The 18,683-nt window shown below is 35.5% G+C and overlaps 4 non-coding genes across 4 annotated transcripts; all 4 read right to left on the bottom strand.

The window, feature by feature from the left end:
• Positions 1–1,009: 1,009 nt before the first annotated feature.
• TRNAL-UAG (transfer RNA leucine (anticodon UAG)) lies at positions 1,010–1,092 on the bottom strand. Its single transcript has one exon. It is a non-coding gene; the product is annotated as a tRNA-Leu (tRNA).
• A 7,039-nt stretch (positions 1,093–8,131) lies between these two features.
• On the bottom strand, positions 8,132–8,204 carry TRNAF-GAA (transfer RNA phenylalanine (anticodon GAA)). Its single transcript has one exon. It is a non-coding gene; the product is annotated as a tRNA-Phe (tRNA).
• Positions 8,205–13,096: 4,892 nt separating this feature from the next.
• Positions 13,097–13,169, bottom strand: TRNAF-GAA (transfer RNA phenylalanine (anticodon GAA)). Its single transcript has one exon. It is a non-coding gene; the product is annotated as a tRNA-Phe (tRNA).
• Positions 13,170–18,061: 4,892 nt separating this feature from the next.
• TRNAF-GAA (transfer RNA phenylalanine (anticodon GAA)) lies at positions 18,062–18,134 on the bottom strand. Its single transcript has one exon. It is a non-coding gene; the product is annotated as a tRNA-Phe (tRNA).
• Between the last annotated feature and the right edge of the window lie 549 nt (positions 18,135–18,683).

Genomic DNA, 18,683 nt, shown 5'->3' with positions numbered 1-18,683 from the left:
TTTCTGTAGATAGTTAAGATTTTTAGGCCTTTTGATCATGATCAGTCCATGTGCTTTGTTTAATATCTCCTTAAAATGTAAACGGTGAAGAAAAAGCATTTTGCCGAAACCCGGGATTGGACCAGGGACCTTTAGATCTTCAGTCTAACGCTCTCCCAACTGAGCTATTTTGGCCATATCTATACATTTTCTGGGGGGTTTGACACTCTGCAAATGTCAAGTGTCACACCTGGAGGGATATATTATAATTTTTCATTTGACTGTTTTTTGAAGCATGATTTCTATTTGAAACGCCTTCCATTTTGCTGTACATATTTAATAACATTCATTAACTATTTGTGAATGAGTAGAAAAAGACAGCAATTTTGCCATTGAATTTTTACATTTTCAGTTTGTCTCCATGCACCAGTATAATTCTGACCCTGTGCTTCTAGAATAGGTCATGGTCGCACATAAAACACAATTTGCATGCATAATGTTACATCAAGTTTTATTTTTTATGAGATGCAAACAATTGGAGCAAAAAAGAGACAAAAATTTAGAGAAAATATTTTATTGATTGTTAAAAGTGAGACCATTTGTCCCAAAATGTGCTGAAACATGTCAGAATGACATGGGCATTTCACATTTTTTAAACTATGATTACCTACTTGTTAAGTTTTTGTTTATTAAATATCGTTATGGTCTATTGATGTATGAGGTGAAAACTATGAAAGTAGACTTACCAGCATATCCGTTTCTAGATATATTTCATGACAGCACTGTAGAAGGTTGATTCCCTACCCTAATAGGGACAGAGAACACAAAGAGGTGAAATAGTCCCTCCTCATTGACTGTCCAAAGGATTTTTCTAGTGCCAAAAGAACAACAGACATATGCACAAAAAATCTGTTTGATGTTCCTAGAGTTCTTTTTTGAGAGGACAAATTCAGATTCACTCCAAAGACTCTCAGGAAATTTTTCAAAACGACATTACATGAAGATAAAGTTTCTTGAAATTAAATGTTGATGTCAGAAGTGGGATTTGAACCCACGCCTCCAGGGGAAACTGCAACCTAAACGCAGCACCTTAGACCACTCGGCCATCTTGACTTCGATATGCAATTGGAACTTAACTCCTTCCATGCTAGTCAGCAGAAATGTAACCATTCCTTGTGATTAAAAACTTGTCACACCACCCCAAAAAAGTCAATAAATAACATTTTTTATATGCGTACTTTTCGTCTGCATTAATTTTTAAACCTCCATTTATTTTGTTTGGATATTAGAAATGTTAGATTTCTCACAAATGCGGTGATGCACCACATTTCTTCAGAAACTACTGTTTGGCCACACAGCAGGGCTTTGAAAGGAAGAGCCCTATTTGGGTTTTGCAATGCAGATTTTGCAGGAATACCTTGCAGATGAAATTTGCAGAGTACCAAAACAGCAGAAAACCTCCCAAAGTGACCACATTTTAGAAATTATTTTGCACAATGAGTTAATCAACACCTGCAATTACTATTGTCAGCCTATAGGTGTTTTCACTCTGAACCATCCAGCATTGCAAGTATGCCAGTTTAGTGCCCAGCTTTTGCTTGCAGAGACAAGCAACCCATACATTTTTAAGTGGGCTCTACTCACTGGAGCAATGTCAAATATGTAGATGCTTTGTCTCACCATTAAAGTAGAAACCTCCTATATTTCAAATTAAAGATGATGGACCTGTGTGGAGCTTGTGTTTTTTGCCTTTTTGACTTTGTCCACAGCATATTTTTTAAGGACATTTGTCTCAGTAATGCCTCAGTGTTTCAAAGTCAAACAAGCTGACTATAATCATTCAGCTAGTGTCTGATAAGTGCTGTCTGTTTCAGCTATCAGGTTACCTTTTAATCCTCTTACAGCTAAGTCAATCTGAAATAAAACAAAATAGAGGAAAAATTACTAAAAAACATTCATGTGTTCAAAAGGAAAAAGTTACCGTTTCTCAAATTTTTAACATTTTGTTTTCTGTAGATAGTTAATATTTTTAGGCCTTTTGATCATGATCAGTCCATGTGCTTTGTTTAATATCTCCTTAAAATGTAAACGGTGAAGAAAAAGCATTTTGCCGAAACCCGGGATTGGACTCGGGACCTTTAGATTTTCAGTCTAACACTCTCCCAACGGAGCTATTTCGGCCATATCTATACATTTTCTGGGGGGTTTGACACTCTGCAAATGTCAAGTGTCACACCTGGAGGGATATATTATAATTTTTCATTTGACTGTTTTTTGAAGCATGATTTCTATTTGAAACGCCTTCCATTTTGCTGTACATATTTAATAACATTCATTGACTATTTGTGAATGAGTAGAAAAAGACAGCAATTTTGCCATTGAATTTTTACGTTTTCAGTTTGTCTCCATGCACCAGTATAATTCTGACCCTGTGCTTCTAGAATAGGTCATGGTCGCACATAAAACACAATTTGCATGCATAATGTTACATCAAGTTTTATTTTTTATGAGATGCAAACAATTGGAGCAAAAAAGAGACAAAAATTTAGAGAAAATATTTTATTGATTGTTAAAAGTGAGACCATTTGTCCCAAAATGTGCTGAAACATGTCAGAATGACATGGGCATTTCACATTTTTTAAACTATGATTACCTACTTGTTAAGTTTTTGTTTATTAAGTATCGTTATGGTCTATTTATGTATGAGGTGAAAACTATGAAAGTAGACTTACCAGCAAATCCATTTCTAGATATATTTCATGACAGCACTGTAGAAGGTTGATTCCCTACCCTAATAGGGACAGAGAACACAAAGAGGTGAAATAGTCCCTCCTCATTGACTGTCCAAAGGATTTTTCTAGTGCCAAAAGAACAACAGACATATGCACAAAAAATCTGTTTCATGTTCCTAGAGTTCTTTTTTGAGAGGACAAATTCAGATTCACTCCAAAGACTCTCAGGAAATTTTTCAAAACCACATTACTAAGTTTTGTTTGACCTCATCTAATCAATAAATGAAGATAAAGTTTCTTGAAATTAAATGTTGATGTCAGAAGTGGGATTTGAACCCAAAACTGCGACCTGAACACAGCGCCTTAGACCACTCGGCCATCCTGACTTTGATATGCAATTGGAACTTAACTCCTTCCATGCTAGTCAGCAGAAATGTTACCATTCCTTGTGATTAAAAACTTGTCACACCACCCCAAAAAAGTCAATAAATAACATTTTTTATATGCGTACTTTTCATCTGCATTAATTTTTAAACCTCCATTTATTTTGTTTGGATATTAGAAATGTTAGATTTCTCACAAATGCGGTGATGCACCACATTTCTTCAGAAACTACTGTTTGGCCACACAGCAGGGCTTTGAAAGGAAGAGCCCTATTTGGGTTTTGCAATGCAGATTTTTCAGGAATACCTTGCAGATGAAATTTGCAGAGTACCAAAACAGCAGAAAACCTCCCAAAGTGACCACATTTTAGAAATTATTTTGCACAATGAGTTAATCAACACCTGCAATTACTATTGTCAGCCTATAGGTGTTTTCACTCTGAACCATCCAGCATTGCAAGTATGCCAGTTTAGTGCCCAGCTTTTGCTTGCAGAGACAAGCAACCCATACATTTTTAAGTGGGCTCTACTCACTGGAGCAATGTCAAATATGTAGATGCTTTGTCTCACCATTAAAGTAGAAACCTCCTATATTTCAAATTAAAGATGACGGACCTGTGTGGAGCTTGTGTTTTTTTGCCTTTTTGACTTTGTCCATAGCATATTTTTTAAGGACATTTGTCTCAGTAATGCCTCAGTGTTTCAAAGTCAAACAAGCTGACTATAATCATTCAGCTAGTGTCTGATAAGTGCTGTCTGTTTCAGCTATCAGGTTACCTTTTAATCCTCTTACAGCTAAGTCAATCTGAAATAAAACAAAATAGAGGAAAAATTACTAAAAAACATTCATGTGTTCAAAAGGAAAAAGTTACCGTTTCTCAAATTTTTAACATTTTGTTTTCTGTAGATAGTTAAGATTTTTAGGCCTTTTGATCATGATCAGTCCATGTGCTTTGTTTAATATCTCCTTAAAATGTAAACGGTGAAGAAAAAGCAATCTGCCGAAACCCGGGATTGGACCAGGGACCTTTAGATATTCAGTCTAACGCTCTCCCAACTGAGATATTTCGGCCATATCTATACATTTTCTGGGGGGTTTGACACTCTGCAAATGTCAAGTGTCACACCTGGAGGGATATATTATAATTTTTCATTTGACTGTTGTTTGAAGCATGATTTCTATTTGAAACGCCTTCCATTTTGCTGTACATATTTAATAACATTCATTGACTATTTGTGAATGAGTAGAAAAAGACAGCAATTTTGCCATTGAATTTTTACATTTTCAGTTTGTCTCCATGCACCAGTATAATTCTGACCCTGTGCTTCTAGAATAGGTCATGGTCGCACATAAAACACAATTTGCATGCATAATGTTACATCAAGTTTTATTTTTTATGAGATGCAAACAATTAGAGCAAAAAAGAGACAAAAATTTAGAGAAAATATTTTATTGATTGTTAAAAGTGAGACCATTTGTCCCAAAATGTGCTGAAACATGTCAGAATGACATGGGCATTTCACATTTTTTAAACTATGATTACCTACTTGTTAAGTTTTTGTTTATTAAGTATCGTTATGGTCTATTGATGTATGAGGTGAAAACTATGAAAGTAGACTTACCAGCAAATCCGTTTCTAGATATGTTTCATGACAGCACTGTAGAAGGTTGATTCCCTACCCTAATAGGGACAGAGAACACAAAGAGGTGAAATAGTCCCTCCTCATTGACTGTCCAAAGGATTTTTCTAGTGCCAAAAGAACAACAGACATATGCACAAAAAATCTGTTTGATGTTCCTTTTTGAGTTCTTTTTTGAGAGGACAAATTAAGATTCACTCCAAAGACTCTCGGGAAATTTTTCAAAACCACATTACATGAAGATAAAGTTTCTTGAAATTAAATGTTGATGTCAGAAGTGGGATTTGAACACACGCACACGCCTCCAGGGGAGACTGCGACCTGAACGCAGCGCCTTAGACCGCTCGGCCATCCTGACATCGATATGAAATTGGAACTTAACTACTTCCATGCTAGTCAGCAGAAATGTTACCATTCCTTGTGATTAAAAACTTGTCACACCACCCCAAAAAAGTCAATAAATATCATTTTTTATATGCATACTTTTCGTCTGCATTAATTTTTAAACCTCCATTTATTTTGTTTGGATATTAGAAATGTTAGATTTCTCACAAATGCGGTGATGCACCACATTTCTTCAGAAACTACTGTTTGGCCACACAGCAGGGCTTTGAAAGGAAGAGCCCTATTTGGGTTTTGCAATGCAGATTTTGCAGGAATACCTTGCAGATGAAATTTGCAGAGTACCAAAACAGCAGAAAACCTCCCAAAGTGACCACATTTTAGAAATTATTTTGCACAATGAGTTAATCAACACCTGCAATTACTATTGTCAGCCTATAGGTGTTTTCACTCTGAACCATCCAGCATTGCAAGTATGCCAGTTTAGTGCCCAGCTTTTGCTTGCAGAGACAAGCGACCCATACATTTTGCAGAGACAAGCAACCCATACATTTTTAAGTGGGCTCTACTCACTGGAGCAATGTCAAATATGTAGATGCTTTGTCTCACCATTAAAGTAGAAACCTCCTATATTTCAAATTAAAGATGACGGACCTGTGTGGAGCTTGTGTTTTTTGCCTTTTTGACTTTGTCCACAGCATATTTTTTAAGGACATTTGTCTCAGTAATGCCTCAGTGTTTCAAAGTCAAACAAGCTGACTATAATCATTCAGCTAGTGTCTGATAAGTGCTGTCTGTTTCAGCTATCAGGTTACCTTTTAATCCTCTTACAGCTAAGTCAATCTGAAATAAAACAAAATAGAGGAAAAATTACTAAAAAACATTCATGTGTTCAAAAGGAAACAGTTACCGTTTCTCAAATTTTTAACATTTTGTTTTCTGTAGATAGTTAAGATTTTTAGGCCTTTTGATCATGATCAGTCCATGTGCTTTGTTTAATATCTCCTTAAAATGTAAACGGTGAAGAAAAAGGATTTTGCCGAAACCCGGGATTGGACTAGGGACCTTTAGATCTTCAGTCTAACGCTCTCCCAACTGAGCTATTTCAGCCATATCTATACATTTTCTGGGGGGTTTGACACTCTGCAAATGTCAAGTGTCACACCTGGAGGGATATATTATAATTTTTCATTTGACTGTTTTTTGAAGCATGATTTCTATTTGAAACGCCTTCCATTTTGCTGTACATATTTAATAACATTCATTGACTATTTGTGAATGAGTAGAAAAAGACAGCAATTTTGCCATTGAATTTTTACATTTTCAGTTTGTCTCCATGCACCAGTATAATTCTGACCCTGTGCTTCTAGAATAGGTCATGGTCGCACATAAAACACAATTTGCATGCATAATGTTACATCAAGTTTTATTTTTTATGAGATGCAAACAATTGGAGCAAAAAAGAGACAAAAATTTAGAGAAAATATTTTATTGATTGTTAAAAGTGAGACCATTTGTCCCAAAATGTGCTGAAACATGTCAGAATGACATGGGCATTTCACATTTTTTAAACTATGATTACCTACTTGTTAAGTTTTTGTTTATTAAGTATCGTTATGGTCTATTGATGTATGAGGTGAAAACTATGAAAGTAGACTTACCAGCAAATCCGTTTCTAGATATATTTCATGACAGCACTGTAGAAGGTTGATTCCCTACCCTAATAGGGACAGAGAACACAAAGAGGTGAAATAGTCCCTCCTCATTGACTGTCCAAAGGATTTTTCTAGTGCCAAAAGAACAACAGACATATGCACAAAAAATCTGTTTGATGTTCCTAGAGTTCTTTTTTGAGAGGACAAATTCAGATTCACTCCAAAGACTCTCAGGAAATTTTTCAAAACCACATTACTAAGTTTTGTTTGACCTCATCAAATCAATAAATGAAGATAAAGTTTCTTGAAATTAAATGTTGATGTCAGAAGTGGGATCTGAACCCACGACTCCAGGGGAGACTGCGACCTGAACGCTGCGCCTTAGACCGCTCGGCCATCCTGACTTCGATATGCAATTGGAACTTAACTCCTTCCATGCTAGTCAGCAGAAATGTTACCATTCCTTGTGATTACAAACTTGTCACACCACCCCAAAAAAGTCAATAAATAACATTTTTTATATGCGTACTTTTCGTCTGCATTAATTTTTAAACCTCCATTTATTTTGTTTGGATATTAGAAATGTTAGATTTCTCACAAATACGGTGATGCACCACATTTCTTCAGAAACTACTGTTTGGCCACACAGCAGGGCTTTGAAAGGAAGAGCCCTATTTGGGTTTTGCAATGCAGATTTTGCAGGAATACCTTGCAGATGAAATTTGCAGAGTACCAAAACAGCAGAAAACCTCCCAAAGTGACCACATTTTAGAAATTATTTTGCACAATGAGTTAATCAACACCTGCAATTACTATTGTCAGCCTATAGGTGTTTTCACTCTGAACCATCCAGCATTGCAAGTATGCCAGTTTAGTGCCCAGCTTTTGCTTGCAGAGGCAAGCAACCCATACATTTTTAAGTGGGCTCTACTCACTGGAGCAATGTCAAATATGTAGATGCTTTGTCTCACCATTAAAGTAGAAACCTCCTATATTTCAAATTAAAGATGATGGACCTGTGTGGAGCTTGTGTTTTTTGCCTTTTTGACTTTGTCCACAGCATATTTTTTAAGGACATTTGTCTCAGTAATGCCTCAGTGTTTCAAAGTCAAACAAGCTGACTATAATCATTCAGCTAGTGTCTGATAAGTGCTGTCTGTTTCAGCTATCAGGTTACCTTTTAATCCTCTTACAGCTAAGTCAATCTGAAATAAAACAAAATAGAGGAAAAATTACTAAAAAACATTCATGTGTTCAAAAGGAAAAAGTTACCGTTTCTCAAATTTTTAACATTTTGTTTTCTGTAGATAGTTAAGATTTTTAGGCCTTTTGATCATGATCAGTCCATGTGCTTTGTTTAATATCTCCTTAAAATGTAAACGGTGAAGAAAAAGCATTTTGCCGAAACCCGGGATTGGACCAGGGACCTTTAGATCTTCAGTCTAACGCTCTCCCAACTGAGCTATTTCGGCCATATCTATACATTTTCTGGGGGGTTTGACACTCTGCAAATGTCAAGTGTCACACCTGGAGGGATATATTATAATTTTTCATTTGACTGTTTTTTGAAGCATGATTTCTATTTGAAACGCCTTCCATTTTGCTGTACATATTTAATAACATTCATTGACTATTTGTGAATGAGTAGAAAAAGACAGCAATTTTGCCATTGAATTTTTACATTTTCAGTTTGTCTCCATGCACCAGTATAATTCTGACCCTGTGCTTCTAGAATAGGTCATGGTCGCACATAAAACACAATTTGCATGCATAATGTTACATCAAGATTTATTTTTTATGAGATGCAAACAATTGGAGCAAAAAAGAGACAAAAATTTAGAGAAAATATTTTATTGATTGTTAAAAGTGAGACCATTTGTCCCAAAATGTGCTGAAACATGTCAGAATGACATGGGCATTTCACATTTTTTAAACTATGATTACCTACTTGTTAAGTTTTTGTTTATTAAGTATCGTTATGGTCTATTGATGTATGAGGTGAAAACTATGAAAGTAGACTTACCAGCAAATCCGTTTCTAGATATATTTCATGACAGCACTGTAGAAGGTTGATTACCTACCCTAATAGGGACAGAGAACACAAAGAGGTGAAATAGTCCCTCCTCATTGACTGTCCAAAGGATTTTTCTAGTGCCAAAAGAACAACAGACATATGCACAAAAAGTCTGTTTGATGTTTCTAGAGTTCTTTTTTGAGAGGACAAATTCAGATTCACTCCAAAGACTCTCAGGAAATTTTTCAAAACCACATTACATGAAGATAAAGTTTCTTGAAATTAAATGTTGATGTCAGAAGTGGGATTTGAAACCACACCTCCAGGGGAGACTGCGACCTGAACGCAGCGCCTTAGACCGCTCGGCAATCTTGACTTCGATATGCAATTGGAACTTAACTCCTTCCATGCTAGTCAGCAGAAATGTTACCATTTCTTGTGATTAAAAACTTGTCACACCACCCCAAAAAAGTCAATAAATAACATTTTTTATATGCGTACTTTTCGTCTGCATTAATTTTTAAACCTCCATTTATTTTGTTTGGATATTAGAAATGTTAGATTTCTCACAAATGCGGTGATGCACCACATTTCTTCAGAAACTACTGTTTGGCCACACAGCAGGGCTTTGAATGGAAGAGCCCTATTTGGGTTTTGCAATGCAGATTTTGCAGGAATACCTTGCAGATGAAATTTGCAGAGTACCAAAACAGCAGAAAACCTCCCAAAGTGACCACATTTTAGAAATTATTTTGCACAATGAGTTAATCAACACCTGCAATTACTATTGTCAGCCTATAGGTGTTTTCACTCTGAACCATCCAGCATTGCAAGTATGCCAGTTTAGTGCCCAGCTTTTGCTTGCAGAGACAAGCAACCCATACATTTTTAAGTGGGCTCTACTCACTGGAGCAATGTCAAATATGTAGATGCTTTGTCTCACCATTAAAGTAGAAACCTCCTATATTTCAAATTAAAGATGACGGACCTGTGTGGAGCTTGTGTTTTTTGCCTTTTTGACTTTGTCCACAGCATATTTTTTAAGGACATTTGTCTCAGTAATGCCTCAGTGTTTCAAAGTCAAACAAGCTGACTATAATCATTCAGCTAGTGTCTGATAAGTGCTGTCTGTTTCAGCTATCAGGTTACCTTTTAATCCTCTTACAGCTAAGTCAATCTGAAATAAAACAAAATAGAGGAAAAATTACTAAAAAACATTCATGTTTTCAAAAGGAAAAAGTTACCGTTTCTCAAATTTTTAACATTTTGTTTTCTGTAGATAGTTAAGATTTTTAGGCCTTTTGATCATGATCAGTCCATGTGCTTTGTTTAATATCTCCTTAAAATGTAAATGGTGAAGAAAAAGCATTTTGCCGAAACCAGGGACCTTTAGATCTTCAGTCTAACGCTCTCCCAACTGAGCTATTTCTGCCATATCTATACATTTTCTGGGGGGTTTGACACTCTGCAAATGTCAAGTGTCACACCTGGAGGGATATATTATAATTTTTCATTTGACTGTTTTTTGAAGCATGATTTCTATTTGAAACGCCTTCCATTTTGCTGTACATATTTAAAAACATTCATTAACTATTTGTGAATGAGTAGAAAAAGACAGCAATTTTGCCATTGAATTTTTACATTTTCAGTTTGTCTCCATGCACCAGTATAATTCTGACCCCGTGCTTCTAGAATAGGTCATGGTCGCACATAAAACACAATTTGCATGCATAATGTTACATCAAGTTTTATTTTTTATGAGATGCAAACAATTGGAGCAAAAAAGAGACAAAAATTTAGAGAAAATATTATATTGATTGTTAATGTTAAAAGTGAGACCATTTGTCCCAAAATGTGCTGAAACATGTCAGAATGACATGGGCATTTCACATTTTTTAAACTATGATTAGCTACTTGTTACGTTTTTGTTTATTAAGTATCGTTATGGTCTATTGATGTATGAGGTGAAAACTATGAAAGTAGACTTACCAGCAAATCCGTTTCTAGATATATTTCATGACAGCACTGTAGAAGGTTGATTCCCTACCCTAATAGGGACAGAGAACACAAAGAGGTGAAATAGTCCCTCCTCATTGACTGTCCAAAGGATTTTTCTAGTGCCAAAAGAACAACAGACATATGCACAAAAAATCTGTTTGATGTTCCTAGAGTTCTTTTTTGAGAGGACAAATTCAGATTCACTCCAAAGACTCTCAGGAAATTTTTCAAAACCACATTACTAAGTTTTGTTTGACCTCATCTAATCAATAAATGAAGAAAAAAGTTTCTTGAAATTAAAAGTTGATGTCAGAGGTGGGATTTGAACCACTTGTAAACGGTGAAGAAAAAGCATTTTGCCGAAACCCGGGATTGGACCAGGGACCTTTAAGATGTTCAGTCTAACGCTCTCCCAACTGCGCTATTTCGGCCATATCTATACATTTTCTGGGGGGTTTGACACTCTGCAAATGTCAAGTGTCACACCTGGAGGGATATATTATAATTTTTCATTTGACTGTTTTTTGAAGCATGATTTCTATTTGAAACACCTTCCATTTTGCTGTACATATTTAATAACATTCATTAACTATTTGTGAATGAGTAGAAAAAGACAGCAATTTTGCCATTGAATTTTTACATTTTCAGTTTGTCTCCATGCACCAGTATAATTCTGATCCTGTGCTTCTAAAATAGGTCATGGTCGCACATAAAACACAATTTGCATGCATAATGTTACATCAAGTTTTATTTTTTATGAGATGCAAACAATTGGAGCAAAATAGAGACAAAAATTTAGAGAAAATATTTTATTGATTGTTAAAAGTGAGACCATTTGTCCCAAAATGTGCTGAAACATGTCAGAATGACATGGGCATTTCACATTTTTTAAACTATGATTACCTACTTGTTAAGTTTTTGTTTATTAAGTATCGTTATGGTCTATTGATGTATGAGGTGAAAACTATGAAAGTAGACTTACCAGCAAATCCGTTTCTAGATATATTTCATGACAGCACTGTAGAAGGTTGATTCCCTACCCTAATAGGGACAGAGAACACAAAGAGGTGAAATAGTCCCTCCTCATTGACTGTCCAAAGGATTTTTCTAGTGCCAAAAGAACAACAGACATATGCACAAAAAGTCTGTTTGATGTTCCTAGAGTTCTTTTTTGAGAGGACAAATTCAGATTCACTCCAAAGACTCTCAGGAAATTTTTCAAAACCACATTACTAAGTTTTGTTTGACCTCATCTAATCAATAAATGAAGATAAAGTTTCTTGAAATTAAATGTTGATGTCAGAAGTGGGAGTCTGCAACCTGAACGCAGCGCCTTAGACCGCTCGGCCATCCTGACTTCGATATGCAATTGGAACTTAACTCCTTCCATGCTAGTCAGCAGAAATGTTACCATTTCTTGTGATTAAAAACTTGTCACACCACCCCAAAAAAGTCAATAAATAACATTTTTTATATGCGTACTTTTCGTCTGCATTAATTTTTAAACCTCCATTTATTTTGTTTGGATATTAGAAATGTTAGATTTCTCACAAATACGGTGATGCACCACATTTCTTCAGAAACTACTGTTTGGCCACACAGCAGGGCTTTGAAAGGAAGAGCCCTATTTGGGTTTTGCAATGCAGATTTTGCAGGAATACCTTGCAGATGAAATTTGCAGAGTACCAAAACAGCAGAAAACCTCCCAAAGTGACCACATTTTAGAAATTATTTTGCACAATGAGTTAATCAACACCTGCAATTACTATTGTCAGCCTATAGGTGTTTTCACTCTGAACCATCCAGCATTGCAAGTATGCCAGTTTAGTGCCCAGCTTTTGCTTGCAGAGGCAAGCAACCCATACATTTTTAAGTGGGCTCTACTCACTGGAGCAATGTCAAATATGTAGATGCTTTGTCTCACCATTAAAGTAGAAACCTCCTATATTTCAAATTAAAGATGATGGACCTGTGTGGAGCTTGTGTTTTTTGCCTTTTTGACTTTGTCCACAGCATATTTTTTAAGGACATTTGTCTCAGTAATGCCTCAGTGTTTCAAAGTCAAACAAGCTGACTATAATCATTCAGCTAGTGTCTGATAAGTGCTGTCTGTTTCAGCTATCAGGTTACCTTTTAATCCTCTTACAGCTAAGTCAATCTGAAATAAAACAAAATAGAGGAAAAATTACTAAAAAACATTCATGTGTTCAAAAGGAAAAAGTTACCGTTTCTCAAATTTTTAACATTTTGTTTTCTGTAGATAGTTAAGATTTTTAGGCCTTTTGATCATGATCAGTCCATGTGCTTTGTTTAATATCTCCTTAAAATGTAAACGGTGAAGAAAAAGCATTTTGCCGAAACCCGGGATTGGACCAGGGACCTTTAGATCTTCAGTCTAACGCTCTCCCAACTGAGCTATTTCGGCCATATCTATACATTTTCTGGGGGGTTTGACACTCTGCAAATGTCAAGTGTCACACCTGGAGGGATATATTATAATTTTTCATTTGACTGTTTTTTGAAGCATGATTTCTATTTGAAACGCCTTCCATTTTGCTGTACATATTTAATAACATTCATTGACTATTTGTGAATGAGTAGAAAAAGACAGCAATTTTGCCATTGAATTTTTACATTTTCAGTTTGTCTCCATGCACCAGTATAATTCTGACCCTGTGCTTCTAGAATAGGTCATGGTCGCACATAAAACACAATTTGCATGCATAATGTTACATCAAGATTTATTTTTTATGAGATGCAAACAATTGGAGCAAAAAAGAGACAAAAATTTAGAGAAAATATTTTATTGATTGTTAAAAGTGAGACCATTTGTCCCAAAATGTGCTGAAACATGTCAGAATGACATGGGCATTTCACATTTTTTAAACTATGATTACCTACTTGTTAAGTTTTTGTTTATTAAGTATCGTTATGGTCTATTGATGTATGAGGTGAAAACTATGAAAGTAGACTTACCAGCAAATCCGTTTCTAGATATATTTCATGACAGCACTGTAGAAGGTTGATTACCTACCCTAATAGGGACAGAGAACACAAAGAGGTGAAATAGTCCCTCCTCATTGACTGTCCAAAGGATTTTTCTAGTGCCAAAAGAACAACAAACATATGCACAAAAAGTCTGTTTGATGTTTCTAGAGTTCTTTTTTGAGAGGACAAATTCAGATTCACTCCAAAGACTCTCAGGAAATTTTTCAAAACCACATTACATGAAGATAAAGTTTCTTGAAATTAAATGTTGATGTCAGAAGTGGGATTTGAAACCACACCTCAAGGGGAGACTGCGACCTGAACGCAGCGCCTTAGACCGCTCGGCAATCTTGACTTCGATATGCAATTGGAACTTAACTCCTTCCATGCTAGTCAGCAGAAATGTTACCATTTCTTGTGATTAAAAACTTGTCACACCACCCCAAAAAAGTCAATAAATAACATTTTTTATATGCGTACTTTTCGTCTGCATTAATTTTTAAACCTCCATTTATTTTGTTTGGATATTAGAAATGTTAGATTTCTCACAAATGCGGTGATGCACCACATTTCTTCAGAAACTACTGTTTGGCCACACAGCAGGGCTTTGAATGGAAGAGCCCTATTTGGGTTTTGCAATGCAGATTTTGCAGGAATACCTTGCAGATGAAATTTGCAGAGTACCAAAACAGCAGAAAACCTCCCAAAGTGACCACATTTTAGAAATTATTTTGCACAATGAGTTAATCAACACCTGCAATTACTATTGTCAGCCTATAGGTGTTTTCACTCTGAACCATCCAGCATTGCAAGTATGCCAGTTTAGTGCCCAGCTTTTGCTTGCAGAGACAAGCAACCCATACATTTTTAAGTGGGCTCTACTCACTGGAGCAATGTCAAATATGTAGATGCTTTGTCTCACCATTAAAGTAGAAACCTCCTATATTTCAAATTAAAGATGACGGACCTGTGTGGAGCTTGTGTTTTTTGCCTTTTTGACTTTGTCCACAGCATATTTTTTAAGGACATTTGTCTCAGTAATGCCTCAGTGTTTCAAAGTCAAACAAGCTGACTATAATCATTCAGCTAGTGTCTGATAAGTGCTGTCTGTTTCAGCTATCAGGTTACCTTTTAATCCTCTTACAGCTAAGTCAATCTGAAATAAAACAAAATAGAGGAAAAATTACTAAAAAACATTCATGTTTTCAAAAGGAAAAAGTTACCGTTTCTCAAATTTTTAACATTTTGTTTTCTGTAGATAGTTAAGATTTTTAGGCCTTTTGATCATGATCAGTCCATGTGCTTTGTTTAATATCTCCTTAAAATGTAAATGGTGAAGAAAAAGCATTTTGCCGAAACCAGGGACCTTTAGATCTTCAGTCTAACGCTCTCCCAACTGAGCTATTTCTGCCATATCTATACATTTTCTGGGGGGTTTGACACTCTGCAAATGTCAAGTGTCACACCTGGAGGGATATATTATAATTTTTCATTTGACTGTTTTTTGAAGCATGATTTCTATTTGAAACGCCTTCCATTTTGCTGTACATATTTAATAACATTCATTAACTATTTGTGAATGAGTAGAAAAAGACAGCAATTTTGCCATTGAATTTTTACATTTTCAGTTTGTCTCCATGCACCAGTATAATTCTGACCCCGTGCTTCTAGAATAGGTCATGGTCGCACATAAAACACAATTTGCATGCATAATGTTACATCAAGTTTTATTTTTTATGAGATGCAAACAATTGGAGCAAAAAAGAGACAAAAATTTAGAGAAAATATTATATTGATTGTTAATGTTAAAAGTGAGACCATTTGTCCCAAAATGTGCTGAAACATGTCAGAATGACATGGGCATTTCACATTTTTTAAACTATGATTAGCTACTTGTTACGTTTTTGTTTATTAAGTATCGTTATGGTCTATTGATGTATGAGGTGAAAACTATGAAAGTAGACTTACCAGCAAATCCGTTTCTAGATATATTTCATGACAGCACTGTAGAAGGTTGATTCCCTACCCTAATAGGGACAGAGAACACAAAGAGGTGAAATAGTCCCTCCTCATTGACTGTCCAAAGGATTTTTCTAGTGCCAAAAGAACAACAGACATATGCACAAAAAATCTGTTTGATGTTCCTAGAGTTCTTTTTTGAGAGGACAAATTCAGATTCACTCCAAAGACTCTCAGGAAATTTTTCAAAACCACATTACTAAGTTTTGTTTGACCTCATCTAATCAATAAATGAAGAAAAAAGTTTCTTGAAATTAAAAGTTGATGTCAGAGGTGGGATTTGAACCACTTGTAAACGGTGAAGAAAAAGCATTTTGCCGAAACCCGGGATTGGACCAGGGACCTTTAAGATGTTCAGTCTAACGCTCTCCCAACTGCGCTATTTCGGCCATATCTATACATTTTCTGGGGGGTTTGACACTCTGCAAATGTCAAGTGTCACACCTGGAGGGATATATTATAATTTTTCATTTGACTGTTTTTTGAAGCATGATTTCTATTTGAAACACCTTCCATTTTGCTGTACATATTTAATAACATTCATTAACTATTTGTGAATGAGTAGAAAAAGACAGCAATTTTGCCATTGAATTTTTACATTTTCAGTTTGTCTCCATGCACCAGTATAATTCTGATCCTGTGCTTCTAAAATAGGTCATGGTCGCACATAAAACACAATTTGCATGCATAATGTTACATCAAGTTTTATTTTTTATGAGATGCAAACAATTGGAGCAAAATAGAGACAAAAATTTAGAGAAAATATTTTATTGATTGTTAAAAGTGAGACCATTTGTCCCAAAATGTGCTGAAACATGTCAGAATGACATGGGCATTTCACATTTTTTAAACTATGATTACCTACTTGTTAAGTTTTTGTTTATTAAGTATCGTTATGGTCTATTGATGTATGAGGTGAAAACTATGAAAGTAGACTTACCAGCAAATCCGTTTCTAGATATATTTCATGACAGCACTGTAGAAGGTTGATTCCCTACCCTAATAGGGACAGAGAACACAAAGAGGTGAAATAGTCCCTCCTCATTGACTGTCCAAAGGATTTTTCTAGTGCCAAAAGAACAACAGACATATGCACAAAAAGTCTGTTTGATGTTCCTAGAGTTCTTTTTTGAGAGGACAAATTCAGATTCACTCCAAAGACTCTCAGGAAATTTTTCAAAACCACATTACTAAGTTTTGTTTGACCTCATCTAATCAATAAATGAAGATAAAGTTTCTTGAAATTAAATGTTGATGTCAGAAGTGGGAGTCTGCAACCTGAACGCAGCGCCTTAGACCGCTCGGCCATCCTGACTTCGATATGCAATTGGAACTTAACTCCTTCCATGCTAGTCAGCAGAAATGTTACCATTTCTTGTGATTAAAAACTTGTCACACCACCCCAAAAAAGTCAATAAATAACATTTTTTATATGCGTACTTTTCGTCTGCATTAATTTTTAAACCTCCATTTATTTTGTTTGGATATTAGAAATGTTAGATTTCTCACAAATACGGTGATGCACCACATTTCTTCAGAAACTACTGTTTGGCCACACAGCAGGGCTTTGAAAGGAAGAGCCCTATTTGGGTTTTGCAATGCAGATTTTGCAGGAATACCTTGCAGATGAAATTTGCAGAGTACCAAAACAGCAGAAAACCTCCCAAAGTGACCACATTTTAGAAATTATTTTGCACAATGAGTTAATCAACACCTGCAATTACTATTGTCAGCCTATAGGTGTTTTCACTCTGAACCATCCAGCATTGCAAGTATGCCAGTTTAGTGCCCAGCTTTTGCTTGCAGAGGCAAGCAACCCATACATTTTTAAGTGGGCTCTACTCACTGGAGCAATGTCAAATATGTAGATGCTTTGTCTCACCATTAAAGTAGAAACCTCCTATATTTCAAATTAAAGATGATGGACCTGTGTGGAGCTTGTGTTTTTTGCCTTTTTGACTTTGTCCACAGCATATTTTTTAAGGACATTTGTCTCAGTAATGCCTCAGTGTTTCAAAGTCAAACAAGCTGACTATAATCATTCAGCTAGTGTCTGATAAGTGCTGTCTGTTTCAGCTATCAGGTTACCTTTTAATCCTCTTACAGCTAAGTCAATCTGAAATAAAACAAAATAGAGGAAAAATTACTAAAAAACATTCATGTGTTCAAAAGGAAAAAGTTACCGTTTCTCAAATTTTTAACATTTTGTTTTCTGTAGATAGTTAAGATTTTTAGGCCTTTTGATCATGATCAGTCCATGTGCTTTGTTTAATATCTCCTTAAAATGTAAACGGTGAAGAAAAAGCATTTTGCCGAAACCCGGGATTGGACCAGGGACCTTTAGATCTTCAGTCTAACGCTCTCCCAACTGAGCTATTTCGGCCATATCTATACATTTTCTGGGGGGTTTGACACTCTGCAAATGTCAAGTGTCACACCTGGAGGGATATATTATAATTTTTCATTTGACTGTTTTTTGAAGCATGATTTCTATTTGAAACGCCTTCCATTTTGCTGTACATATTTAATAACATTCATTGACTATTTGTGAATGAGTAGAAAAAGACAGCAATTTTGCCATTGAATTTTTACATTTTCAGTTTGTCTCCATGCACCAGTATAATTCTGACCCTGTGCTTCTAGAATAGGTCATGGTCGCACATAAAACACAATTTGCATGCATAATGTTACATCAAGATTTATTTTTTATGAGATGCAAACAATTGGAGCAAAAAAGAGACAAAAATTTAGAGAAAATATTTTATTGATTGTTAAAAGTGAGACCATTTGTCCCAAAATGTGCTGAAACATGTCAGAATGACATGGGCATTTCACATTTTTTAAACTATGATTACCTACTTGTTAAGTTTTTGTTTATTAAGTATCGTTATGGTCTATTGATGTATGAGGTGAAAACTATGAAAGTAGACTT

The sequence above is a fragment of the Dendrobates tinctorius genome, unplaced genomic scaffold (genome assembly GCF_039654945.1).
Source record: "Dendrobates tinctorius isolate UK_male_01 unplaced genomic scaffold, ASM3965494v1 ptg000350l, whole genome shotgun sequence".
Lineage (NCBI taxonomy): Eukaryota > Metazoa > Chordata > Amphibia > Anura > Dendrobatidae > Dendrobates > Dendrobates tinctorius.
Note: the sequence above shows the minus strand (reverse complement) of the source record. Positions and strands in the feature narration are given on the sequence as shown.